At 38.5% G+C, this 13,287-nt stretch overlaps 1 long non-coding RNA gene across 4 annotated transcripts; it reads right to left on the bottom strand.

Moving 5' to 3' along the window:
* Positions 7,990–12,288, bottom strand: LOC110264268. Of its 4 annotated transcripts, XR_002350122.1 has the most exons (8): positions 12,214–12,288; positions 12,020–12,052; positions 11,806–11,904; positions 11,438–11,689; positions 10,683–10,784; positions 10,100–10,183; positions 8,567–8,652; positions 7,990–8,372 (listed from the first exon to the last, which is right to left on the bottom strand). It is a non-coding gene; the product is annotated as an uncharacterized LOC110264268 (long non-coding RNA). The 4 variants fall into 4 exon arrangements; XR_002350123.1 differs by lacking the exon at positions 12,214–12,288 and having other exon boundaries at positions 12,000–12,047; XR_002350121.1 differs by lacking the exons at positions 12,020–12,052; positions 12,214–12,288 and adding an exon at positions 10,478–10,535 and having other exon boundaries at positions 11,806–12,013.

Raw genomic sequence — 13,287 nt, 5'->3', positions numbered from 1 at the left:
GAAGGTCTGAACCTCCACCCTAAGCTTAGTCAGCTTCTTCGGTGGAAAAAATTTAGTAAGAAACTCAGTAACAACCTTGTCCTAAGTATCCAAACTCTCCTTGGGTTGGAAATCTAGCCATAGCTTTGCTCCAACCCTCAGAACAAATGGGAAGAGCATGAGTTTGTACACCTCTGGTTCACTCCATTTGTCTTCACAGTATCATAAATCTGTAGAAAATTAGAAATAAATTAATTTGGGTCTTCGTGGGGAAGACCATGATACTGGCAGTTTTGTTGCATCAGGGTGACCAATTGTGGCTTCAACTCAAAGTTGTTCGCAGCTATAGGAGGCACCACAATGCTTTTCCTATAAAGATCTGCAGTAGGAACAGAGTAAGAGCCAAGCACTCTCCTTTGTTGCTCATTCCTTTTCGGATTTGCCACATTGGCATTAATAGCATTATTAGGATCCATAGTGGATTCTGTAGCCTTGTAAAGTCTTGATTGTTGCAAATGCTGCCTAAAAGTTCTTTTAGGTTTAGGATCAAAGTCTAAGAGATGTTCTTTGTCTCTGTTCCTGTGCATAAACAGACAGAAGACAAGAAAAGATGGAACTCTCTACGTCAGAGTGCAGAGAATTCCCAGTGTGGTAACCTATGTAAACAATTAAAAAAAAACTACTAAATAGAATAAATAAATAAATTTCGAAATTTCTAGGCTAATACAGAAAAATTTGAAATTTACAAGAAAAAAAAGGAAAAATTGAAATAAAAATACATAGGGGACACCAAACTTAATTTCAGAAATTAAGGAAAAATATTAGTGCTATTTATTTATTAATTTTTTTTTCTAAAATACTAAAGCAAAATTCAAATAAAATCAAAACTAAAACGCCTAATCTAAGCCATCAAACAACTAATAGTTGTTAATCACTATCAATCCCTGGCAACGGCGCCAAAAACTTGATGTGAAATTTACAACCACAAACTAACCGGCAAGTGCACCGGGTCGTACCAAGTAATACCTCAGGTGAGTGCGGGTCGATCCCACGAGGATTGATGGACTAAACAACGATGGTTGACTAATTTACTTAGTTAGACAAGTAGAAAACAGTGTTTGAGAGTTCAAAAGCATTAAACAATAATTCAGAAATTTAATAAAGCAAGCAGTGAACAGGTTGTGAAATATGTATGGAGAAACAGTTAAGGCTTTAGAGTTATCTATTTTCCGGATTGACTTTTCTTGTTAATTTATTTTAATCATGCAAGATTTAATTCATGGCAAACTATATGTGACTAGACCTTAATTCCTTAGACCTTTCTAGTCTCCTCTAACTTTCATCAACCGCCAATTCCTTGGTCAATTAATTCCAATTAGGGGGTGAAGTTTAATTCTAGTTATTATGCCACAAAAATCCTAATTATCCAAATATAAGAGGATTATATGTCACGTATCCCGTTAAGTCCAAATAATTAGAATTTAGGAGAAATTGTTTTCAAGCTGTTGTTCAAGTAAAGAGCTTTTCCAAGTTATACAAGAACTCAATTAGAAAGAGGATGATACTTCCGTTCCACCCAAATTCATAAGATAAAGAACAAAAATAATCCTTGAAATATAAATCAGTACATGAATTAAAATAGAAAAATAATAGTATCAATCCATATAATAGACAGAGCTCCTAACCTTAACAGTGGAGGTTTAGTTGCTCATGGTTCAGAGAGAAAATAAGGATTCTGGTAAAATGTAAATTGGGCTGAGGTGGAATGAAAAGTGGAATAATGTTGGAATCTTTGAAGAAAAGTTTCTTTTCTCTTTTATATCTAATCCTAATTAATTTAAAATCTATTTTCTAAACTAAAATAATATCTTTTCCTATTTTTAAAAAAATAAAGTTTAAATAAGAATTAATTAAATAATTAGCATTTTCTGCGTTTTCTGCACGTGGCGCATGTCACGCGTATGCGTCAGTCACGCGTACGCGTCGATGGTCTTCTTCGCATGTCACGCGTACGCGTCAGGTACGCGTACGCGTCAGGTACGTGCACGCGTCGCTGTGCAGATCTCCAAATCACATGCACGCATCAGGTACGCGTGCGCGTCACCCTCGCTAGTCATCTCCTTTAATTCTTGTGCTCCTTCCATTTGTGCAAGCTTCCTCTCCATCCTCTAAGCCATTCCTGTCCTATATGGCATTCTTCTCTTTTTCTGTGGAAGCACCATCAAATCCATCCAAATGCTACCTAAAATAAATAGAATTGCACACGACTCAAAGTAGCATTCATAGTGGCTAAAAGATAATTAATTCTTGATTAAACTCAACAATTTAAATGTAAATTCACTAGAAAAAGATATGAAAGATGATCACGCATCACTTAACAAGAAGAAGTCCATTGAAGAAGCCATTGATGTTATAGAGACAGTGGCTGACAATGAGTATTTTTATGCCTCAGACAAGAGCAACAACAGGGGAGTCTTGGAATTAAACCATATGGATGCAATTCTAGCCCAAAATAAGATGATCACCAAGCAACTGGCTCAATTAACCAAGCAAATGGAGAAGAATCAGGCTGCAGCTATCCATACTCAACCATCACCCCAAGAAGAGTTGGACATAGAAGAAGGTGGGGGAACCAACAAAACCAAGGCCAAGACCACACACCCCATAATCCAAACCAGTATAACAAATCCACTCACTATAACTCCAACCAAAAACCATACCAGACCACACAAAACACTTATTCATAGCCACCATACCAAAGGCACAATAACCACTCTCAACACCCCAATTTCAACCAACCATCACCACATGATGAGGATAGAATGGCAAAAATGGAAGCTATGCTTGTAAACCTTTGCAAGGAGTTTAAAGACATGAAGAAATTCTAGGAGGAAGTAACATCCAATCTACAAAACCAAGATGCTGCCACTCAGAAACTTGAAGCACAAATTGGATACTTGTCCAAGCAAGCTCCTGGCCACAGTTCAGGTAATGCCACCAGGACAACTTCAAGAGAGGAATGCAAAGCTATTACCCTCAGAAGCAAAAAAGAATTGAAAGAGACTTCAAGGAAGACTCAAGAAGAGAAGGCAGAGGGCAGTTCAAATGCCAAGGAAGAAGCACAAATACCTGCTCCCAACCCATCAAAGGAGAAAGAAGTCCTAAGGCCATATGTCCCAAGGGTTCCTTAACCTCAGCGCCTAATGAAGAATGCAAAGGACAGCCAATTCTCCAAATTTTTGGAGATCTTCAAGAAACTTCAGATCAACATTCCCTTTGCTGAAGCACTAGAGCAAATGCCACTCTATGCTAAGTTTCTGAAGGAATTAATGACCAAGAAGAGAAGTTGTAGGAATGATGAAACTGTGGTATTAACTGAAGAATGTAGTGCTATCATCCAACACAAGCTGCCTCAAAAAATGAAAGACCCAGGAAGCTTCCAAATTCCCTGCATCATAGGGGAAATAACAGTTGAAAAAGCCTTATGTGACTTGGGAGCTAGTATAAATTTGATGTCCTTAACTATGATGAAAAGAATGAAGATTGAAGAAGCCAAACCAACAAGAATGGTCCTCCAATTGGTGGATCAATCACTCAAATTCTCTCATGGCATAGTGGAAGAGTTGTTAGTGAAAGTGGGAGACTTCATCTTCCCTGTTGATTTTGTGGTGTTGGATATGGAGGAAGAAGCTAAGGCTTCAATAATTTTGGGAAGGCCATTTTTAGCCACTGCTGGAGCCATCATTGATGTCCAAAAGGGTGAACTTACACTTAGGCTGCATGATGAGAGAATGGTATTCAATGTATTCAAAGCCATGAGCTATCCACTAGAGTCACTAGGGGAGTGTATGAGGCTAGATGCAGTGGAAACTGTGGTGCAAGAAACCCTTGAAGAAGCACTTGAAGGATTGACAGAGGTTGATTCCATGTTAAATGTTGAGGTTGCTGATGTTGATTCAGCTGAAGTGTCCATTCTAAGCACACTGGAGGAGAAGAAAAAGAAGAAGGAAGCACCCAAACTAGAGCTGAAAGCACTGCCTCCTACTCTCAAGTATGCATACTTGGGAAGTGATGGAAGTTAGCCAATGATCATCACTTCTGCCCTTAGTCAAAAACAGAAAGAGAAATTAATCAAGGTGCTGCAAAAGCACCAAGATGCCATTGGATGGACCCTTGCTAACTTAAAATGGATAAGCTCATCCATATGCATGCATAAGATCTTGCTGGAAGATGATGCCAAACCCTCCATTCAAGCCCAAAGAAGATTGAATCCTGTCATGAAGGAAGTGGTCCAAAAAGAGATTATGAAGCTATGGCAGGCAGGAGTAATTTATCCCATTTCAGACAGCCCATGGGTGAGCCCTGTCCATGTGGTTCCAAAGAAAGGAGGGATCACAGTTGTACCCAATGAGAAGAACAAACTCATCCCCACAAGAACAATAACAGGCTGGAGGATGTGCATAGACTATAGAAAACTCAATGAGGCAACTAGAAAATATCATTTTCCACTCCCTTTCATGGATCAGATGCTGGAGAGATTGGCAGGACATGCATATTACTATTTTTTTTATGGATACTCAGGATATAATCAAATAGTGGTTGACCCTAGAGATCAAGAGAAAACCTTATTTACTTGTCCATATGGAGTTTTTGCTTACAGGCGCATGCCTTTTAGATTGTGCAATGCCCCTGCAACTTTCCAAAGATGCATGTTGTCTATTTTCTCAGACATGATTAAAAATTTCATTGAAGTCTTCATGGATGATTTCTCAGTTTTTGGAGATTTGTTCCCTAATTGCCTAAATCATCTTGCCTTAGTTTTAAAAAGGTGCTAAGAGACAAACCTGGTTCTAAACTGGGAGAAAAGCCACTTTATGGTGACAGAGGGGATTGTCCTTGGCCATAAGATTTCAGAAAAAGGCATAGAAGTAGACAAAGCTAAGGTGGAATTAATTGAGAAATTACCCCCACCTAGTAATGTCAAGGCAATTAGGAGTTTTCAAGGCCATGCTGGTTTCTACATAAGGTTTATTAGAGATTTTTCCAAAATTGCAAAGCCTTTGAGTAACCTATTAGTCTCTGATACACCTTTTGTGTTTTATCAAAAATGCACACTAGCATTTGAAACACTAAAAAGAGAACTTTCCTCAGCACCTATTATTGCCCCACCATATTGGAATTTACCTTTTGAACTGATGTGTGATGCATCAGACCTTGTCGTTGGGGCAGTGCTTGGGCAGAGCAAAGGCAATTTAGTGCATGTTATATATTACGCCAGCAAGGTTTTGAAAGAAACTCAAAGGAATTATACCACTACTAAAAAGGAACTACTGGCAATAGTATTTGCATTTGACAAGTTTAGGTCGTATCTCATTGGATCTAAAGTTATTGTTTTTACTAATCATGGAGCACTAAAATATTTACTTGCAAAACAAGAGTCAAAACCAAGACTGATAAGGTGGATTTTTTTGTTGTAGGAATTCAACATTGAGATTAAAGACAAGAAGGGAGTGGAGAACAAAGTAGCTGATCATTTGTCCAGAATTCCTCGTGAAGAAGGTAGCAACCACAAATCAAGTGTCAATGAATTCTTCCCTGATGAGCAATTAATGCTTGCCAATTTTAAGGCTACTAAGGAAGTTTCTTTAATGATTAACAAGCATCAAAGGAGGAAACTCATCAATGATACAAAGTACTTCATTTAGGATGAGCCATACTTATTCAAAAGATTCTCAGATGGATTGCTTAGGAGGTGTATTTCAGAGGAGGAAGGAAGGGATGTTCTATGGAATTGTCATGGTTCTGGTTATAGAGGGCACTTTAGAGGAGAAAGAACCATAGCAAAAGTCTTGCAGTGTGGGTTCTTTTGGCCCACCATCTTCAAAGATGCACGAGAGCTAGTGAAGAAGTGTAATGAATGTCAGCAGGCTAGAAATCTACCTAAGAGAAATGAGATGCCACAGCAATTCATCTTGGAACTTGAGCTGTTTGTCATATGGGAGATTGATTTCATGGGACCATTCCCAACTTCATACTCAAACAATTACATTTTGGTGGCAGTGGACTATGTGTCCAAATGGGTGGAAGCCATTGCGACACCTACAAATGATAACAAGGTGGTCCTGAACTTCCTCAGAAAGAATATATTTAGCTGGTTTGGAGTTCCTAGAGCACTCATCAGTGATGAAGGAAGCCATTTTTTCAATACACCGTTAGAGACCCTCCTCCTGAGATATGGGGTGAAGCACAAGGTTGCCACACCCTATCACTCGCAAACAAATGGCCAGACAGAAGTATCCAACAGAGAGCTAAAAAGGATCCTGGAGAAGACGGTGGGAGCTTCAAGAAAAGACTGGTCGAAGAAGCTGGATGATGCTCTTTGGGCATACAGGACAGCCTTTAAAACATCAATTGGGATGTCTCCATATCAATTGGTGTATGGTAAGGCTTGTCACCTACCATTAGAGCTCGAACACAAAGCTTTCTGGGCCTTCAAGTTGTTGAATTTTGATAGCCAAGCTGCTGGTGAAAGGAGGCTCTTGCAACTGCAATAATTGGAATAATTCAGATCCCAAGCATATGAAAATGCCAAAATCTACAAAGAAAAGGCAAAGTAAAGACATGACCTCAATATGGCACCAAAAAGCTTTGAGGAAGGACAAAGAGTGCTACCTTACGACTCCAGACTAAAACTTTTCCCTGGGAAATTGAGATCAAAGTGGTCAGGCCCGTTTCTTGTCACCAAAGTCTCACCTTATGGACACATAGACATCATAGAAGAAAAATCACAACGGACCTTCACGGTGAATGGACAAAGACTCAAACACTACTTGGGTGACATAGGAGAAGAGTCCAAGATAAAATATAGACTCAACTGAGAAAGCTGACCGTCAAGCTAGTGACGATAAAAGAGCGCTTGTTGGGAGGCAACCCAACCAAAGGTAGTTCTCTTTCCCAAGTTAAATTCAATAAAAAATTAAGTAGACTCTCTGTATTGCATGGAGCTAAGTTTGGTGTTCCACACCAAAACAATCCAAGGGTGAATGTGTAATTCTAAGTTTGGTGTTCCACCAAAGATTTCATTAAAGAACACATTATAACCCTCAGCATGACTAGTCACTAGCTCCAACCAATCAGAGAAACTACTTAACAATAGTTTAATTTCGAGTTCATAGTTATTTTCTGAATAAAAGCACATGAGGTTCTCTGCATGTATTCAATTTGCGGCAGTAGACAAGGAACTAAGTTTGGTGTTCACACACTAATTCATGTTCAGAAAATCACAAGCATACATGCATGCTAACAATCTCTCAAGTGCTTGGAAAACAAGCAACTTCCAATAACTTTGCAGGAATTCAATCGATCTCTTGGAAGGAATATACACCATCAGCTAAAGAAGGAAAAGAAGGACATAAAAGCCAAAAATGGTGATGACAGAGTGGAAGCAACTGGACTTCAAGGATATGCCCCTCTCGATAGTTAACTGTTAATTAAGTCATTTTACATGCTATTATGTTAAATTTTGCAATAAGTATGCTAGCCAAGAGGTGTGTGTTTTCACTTCCACTAGTTAAATGCTTGTTTTATCCCCCTGAGTCTTTTATCTATTGCCACGCTTTTAAGCGTGGCCATATGTGATAGATATGGCTACGCTTTTAAAGCGTGCCAATTGCTAGGATATGGCTACGCTTTTTAAGCGTGCCAATAGCAAGAGATAACGCTACGCTTTTAAAGCGTGCCAATAGCTAGAGATATCGCTACGTTTTTAAAGCGTGCCAATAGCGAGAGATATCGTTACATTTTTTAAGCGTAGCTGTTGATGACTGCGGTACAATATGGCTACGCTTTTAAAGCGTGGCTATAAGTTTATTCAGGTTCTGTTGTTTTTTTTTTATCTTCATAATAAAATCTTACAAAATTCATAGATAAGTGTAAAATTTAAACAATGACTAAGTCACTGGTCAAGAAACAACAATTGTCAATCAATTTGTTTGAAGCCTTTTCTACAAGTTTCAAAGATCAAAAGATGAATAGTTGTGAACATTGCATTAAATGAGTTACAGGAAGAGTATTTGTGCATATTATGGTAGTACCATGCTAAGCTAAAAAGCACAATGCATCAATTTGAAAGAGCCACAACAAGAAACTAAGATTTCATCAGGAAATCAATGGTACATTATTTACATTGATGTGAAACTGAACAACAATAAGGGCCATTTCCCCCTTTGACCACAATTCCAAGTTCATCACTTGAAGTAGCTAAGGATCTGCTTTACCATCAACCTGTTCATCACTTGAATCATATTGATCTTTACTTATTTCCTCATCATCACTTGATTTCTCTTCTGGTGCAGCTCCTACATCTTCAGCTTTAGCATACTTCTCACAGTACTCTGAACAATTCAAACACACAGTGTTAAATTAAGAACTTTATTGATTCTAAAGTTAAAGACCATTAAATTATGCATAAATTAGTCCAATGAAGAACTCAAGCCTAGAAAAGGAAATCCAAGTGATAGTGGCTTCAAGTAATAGATAAACATAGACAACAGTAGCTGTATAAAAAGAAGTCATAACTATGGCTTACCCTACTTATGTGCTTTCTCTTGTACTAATTATATCAATGAGTGACGCTAGTGTGCATTTCATTTTTCTTGCTTGAATGGAAAATTTCTGCAGAAAATATTCAGATAATGTAAATGACACCACATTGACAGATCCATTTAAATGTTAGATATAAACCAAAAATTAAGAAAGAACAAACAGATGGTGAACCCCTTATAGGGTTGTGTGTAAGTGTGTAAGTGTGTAGTGTGAGTGAGTTGTTGTAAATTTGTAATATGAACCAAAAGAAAAAAGGTGAGAAAGGGACAAACATCACAAAAACATGATGTTGAAAGGTTCTACGCAAATTAAAAACTAAAAATTGCAGCTAGCCAAGTTATGGAGATACAACACAATATAAAAGAAACATGGTCACCCAAAATAGTAGGACAAAAGCATATTCTCCCATGCAAAAAATAACATTATGCTACCGTACAAGCAGATGGATACTTAACACTATGTTCCAATAAAGGAACCTGTTAGGGAGTTGGGTATTATGGTTGCTCAAAGTCCCACATTGAGTAGTGTGGGATGCTTGATGTTGTATATAAGGAGAGTGGTTCTTCCCCTTTAACAGCTAGCTTTTAAGGTGTGGTTTCCCACTTTCCTTAAATACTTAACAATGGTATCAGAGCGTAGTTGTCGGTGCCATGGAAAGGGCTACCTATAAGCTGGATTAAGGTGAATACCGAATACTGATAGATGGTAGCAAGGTGGCTACTGTTGGGTCAATGTCGATATAGTGAAGCCGCCGTGGACGTCGGCTCTCTAGGGCTGGTGTATTGTTAGGGACTTGGGTATTATGAGTGCTCAAAGTCCCACATCGAGTAGTATGGGATGCTTGATGTTGTATATAAGGAGAGTGGTTCTTCCTCCTTAACAGCTAGCTTTTAAGGCGTGGTTTCCCACTTTTCTTAGATACCTAACAATAATTGTTAAGTATCTAAGGAAAGTGGAAAACCAAACCTTAAAACCTAGCTGTTAATGGGGAAGAACCACTCTCCTTATATACAACATCAAGCATCCCATACTACTCGATGTGGGACTTTGAGCACCCATAATACCCAAGTCCCTAACAATACACCTACCCTGGAAAGCCGACGTCCACGGCGGCTTCACTCTATCGACATTGACCCAACGATAGCCACTTTGCTACGGTCTATCAGTATTCGGTGTTCACCTTAATCCAGCCTATAGGTAGCCCTTTCCATGGCACCGACAACCACGCTCTGATACCATTGTTAAGTATCTAAGGAAAGTGGGAAACCACACCTTAAAAGCTAGCTATTAAAGGGGAAGAACCACTCTCCTTATATACAACATCAAGCATCCGATACTATTCGATGTGGGACTTTTAGCACCCATAATACCCATGTCCCTAACAGAACCATACGTATATAAATCTGTATGATGTTTTTGTAAATTCAGTAAACATATGTCCTATTTGAGGTGGATTAAATTCCTTGTAACACATCCATATGTTAATTTTTATTATTATTTGAGGGAATACACTTACCGCAATAAGCTTCCCTGCATTCTCAAGTCTCTTTCCAACCCTTATTGCAGCTGCTGCTGCAGCAGCTCCAGAAGAAATCCCCACCTGCATTCCAATTGAAGTGAGCATGAAAAATTTAAAGTATAACATTAATGGATCTTGCTCTTCTTCTTTTTGGGCTAGAAAATTACTGGGGTGTTGTAAGATTTAAAGATTTATCTTTGACAGCACTCCAAAGAAGATTAAATTTTATGTCCACATAATAGGACTCTTCATGCACATGATACAACTAAATTAACACAGTAACTATGTCAAATTCCATTATCTTGCATCTACAAATGCTAAGTCAATTGAAATATTTTACCAAGTGATCAAATTTGGAGAAAGATAAATTTAAACCTGGTTGAAATGTTGTTACAATTTCTCATAAGTCAAATTGATACAGAATTGCTCAAAGCTGCATAAGAACAATTAGTAGAGTGTAATTTTTTTTAAGTAAAAAGTTAATGATATGAATCCACACATAAGAAATTAAGAACTTGATCAGGTTTCACATCATTATCCACACACACAGAGCATCTAGGTTCCTTAGCTAGTTAAGCACCTGTTCGTCTTGAAAATTTCAAATCTGTATATATCTAAGACTCCGATTAAGTTCTTTGAATTTGGATCTTTCCCAATAGAATTGTTAACCTTGTCCACAATCCTGGAACAAGAGATATTTGTATGAGTTCAATAAAAAAGGTGAGGCATATCTCCTAAAAGAAAGAATATATAACAGAGAGAAATGACCAGTCAAAAAGCCTTGAATAAGTAATTTTAGCTAAAGCATCACTACTGAGACTTGCAGCAATGGGATCAAGTGACTCTGTTATTTTATATCCGCGAGTGACCATAGCACATTTGCAAAATGAATTCTCAAGGGATATCTCGTCGCACCTAGGCATATAAATACGAGTATCTTATCTATTAGCTTTGTATTTAATTGAAACAATTTGTACTTTTCCCAATTTGTACTTTTCAACTATTACTAGTATTGTCTATTGTGTCTAAACCTGTAACACATATCTGGATAAGAATTCACAGTAAAGCATCTAGCCCAAGTCTCAGTTAGTTGTCTACTTTAGTTTTTCACAAAATGAAACTGATATAAATAAAAAAGGATTAAGAACCCCCAATCCCCCATAATCAAGGATCGTTAATGCAAAACCTAAATCAAATAGCAAGGACAATTAGCATCTCAACACATTCACAATTTAGTCTCCAAAAAAAAAAAGTTAGACAATAATAACTAATAATAAAACAGAACAGATACAATCTTTGCTATAGTAAGAGATTTGAAATGTTGAACATGGTTACCTTTAGCCTCTCAACTTCCACTGTTTGTGCATCAATCTTTGCAGTGTCTTCAACAATAATCTCCTTTTCTTGGATAACTGGAGTTACTTCGATGGTAACCTTCTCTACATTCTCTCGCTCCTTGACAAGTAGAGCATTGGTTTCATCAAGTTTACCCTGTAGAGCATTGGTTTCATCAACTTTACCCTGCATCTCCTGCAGTGAATTCTGCAGTTTTAATATCTCTTGTGCTTTGGACTCTTCGAGGTTGGTCTGCAGAATTCAACATAGTTTTCTTCTGAAGTTACAGTATGCATGATTTTGTAAAGATATCAAAATTACAAAGTCCACCAACTTATATCTAACAGCAAAATGAACAACACTCTCACCCGTGAACTTTTTTCTAGTTGGAGACGCCAGGTGAGTTCCTCCACCATTTCTTAAAGTTTGTCCTTTGCTTCTTGAAGTGCACCAGTTTCCCTTGCAGCCTAATCATGCAAATCAAAAGATATGTCAGAGTAGGGAAAAAAAAGATAAGACATAAAAAATTAATCAAGAGACTTTTCCTGAGAACTCATCTTACTGAACTAAAAAAGAATCAACCCAGAACTTGGATTTCCTTGGATTTCCTAAGAACTACAAAAAATTCAACAATAAAACATAAATTCAGACAACACAGAACATTTAATGAAAATTAGTAGACCCATTTTGAACTTGCTATTAGTAAAATTTTGTAAGATGGTTTCAGTTAAATGATGATCGAAGATTTACTAAAAAAGCACGAATATTTACTTAACAGCTGTGACGGCGACAACACTGACGGCTCCCTCTCGCGCGTCCCCCTCCTCCGTGACGGCAACGATTCTCGTAGCTCCTTCATCGGCAACCAGGAAGCACGACGGTGACTGGTGTGACGGGAGCAGCTCCTCTTTCCCCTCCTCAGCGACAGTGAAGAGTGAAGCTCTTCCAGCGGTTGCGATGCGTTTGGTGACGGCACCTCCTCTCTCATCGTCACACACACTCTCTCTCTTAGGTTTGACTCAACAACGGTGGTAGGCTGGTCTTCAACGGAGCTGGCAGCAAGGCAGCATCTCCTTCCTCGATCTCTCCTCTTCGGTGTGGGTGAGGTGGTGCATGTGTGTATTGTGTTGTGTGCGCTGGAGAGAGGAAAAGGGGGAGTGGGGCTACGGCGCTATTGTAAGGGGAAAGGAGGAGAGTGTGGTGGGTGTTAGGTTAGTATGCCGGAACAGGGAGCACTGGCGATGTTCTCCGGATTGCTGGGGTCGCGGAGAACTGGTTTCTTCGAAGAGTTTAGGGTTCTTTGGAAGAGTTTTTTATTTTAAGGTGAATACAAAGGGTTGGAAGAGTTTTAGGATATGAGAGAGGTAGAGTTTCAAACGTGGTGTATAATGTAATTAATTAATTATAACCATTTTGAAAAGAAAAATTTTAACCTTTTTGGCCACGCTTTTGAAGCGTGCCAAAAGAGTTGTAGGAAACGGCCATGCTTTTAAGATGTCACTATAACGAAATTCTATCTCGACGCTTTAAAGCGTGCCTGTTTCTCTCTATGGCTACGCTTTTTAAACGTGGCAAAAAAAAGTGTGGCCAAATCTCGATTCAATCGTCACCCTCATAAAAGCGTGGCCGTAGACCCTTTTTGCCACGCTTTTCAAGCGTAGCAAAAAAAAAGTGGCTAAATCTCTAATCTATCACCACCCTCGTAAAAGCATGGCCATTGACCACTTTTGGCCACACTTTTAAAGCGTAGCAAGAAAAAGCATGGCCATAGGCCTTTTTTCTTGTAGTGATTTAGTAACCCAAAGTGGTGCTGGGCACCAATGTCTTAAGAAGAATTGTGAGCCAAGTGT

This window comes from Arachis ipaensis, chromosome B07 (assembly GCF_000816755.2).
Source record: "Arachis ipaensis cultivar K30076 chromosome B07, Araip1.1, whole genome shotgun sequence".
Classification (NCBI taxonomy): Eukaryota; Viridiplantae; Streptophyta; class Magnoliopsida; order Fabales; family Fabaceae; genus Arachis; species Arachis ipaensis.
Note: the sequence above shows the minus strand (reverse complement) of the source record. Positions and strands in the feature narration are given on the sequence as shown.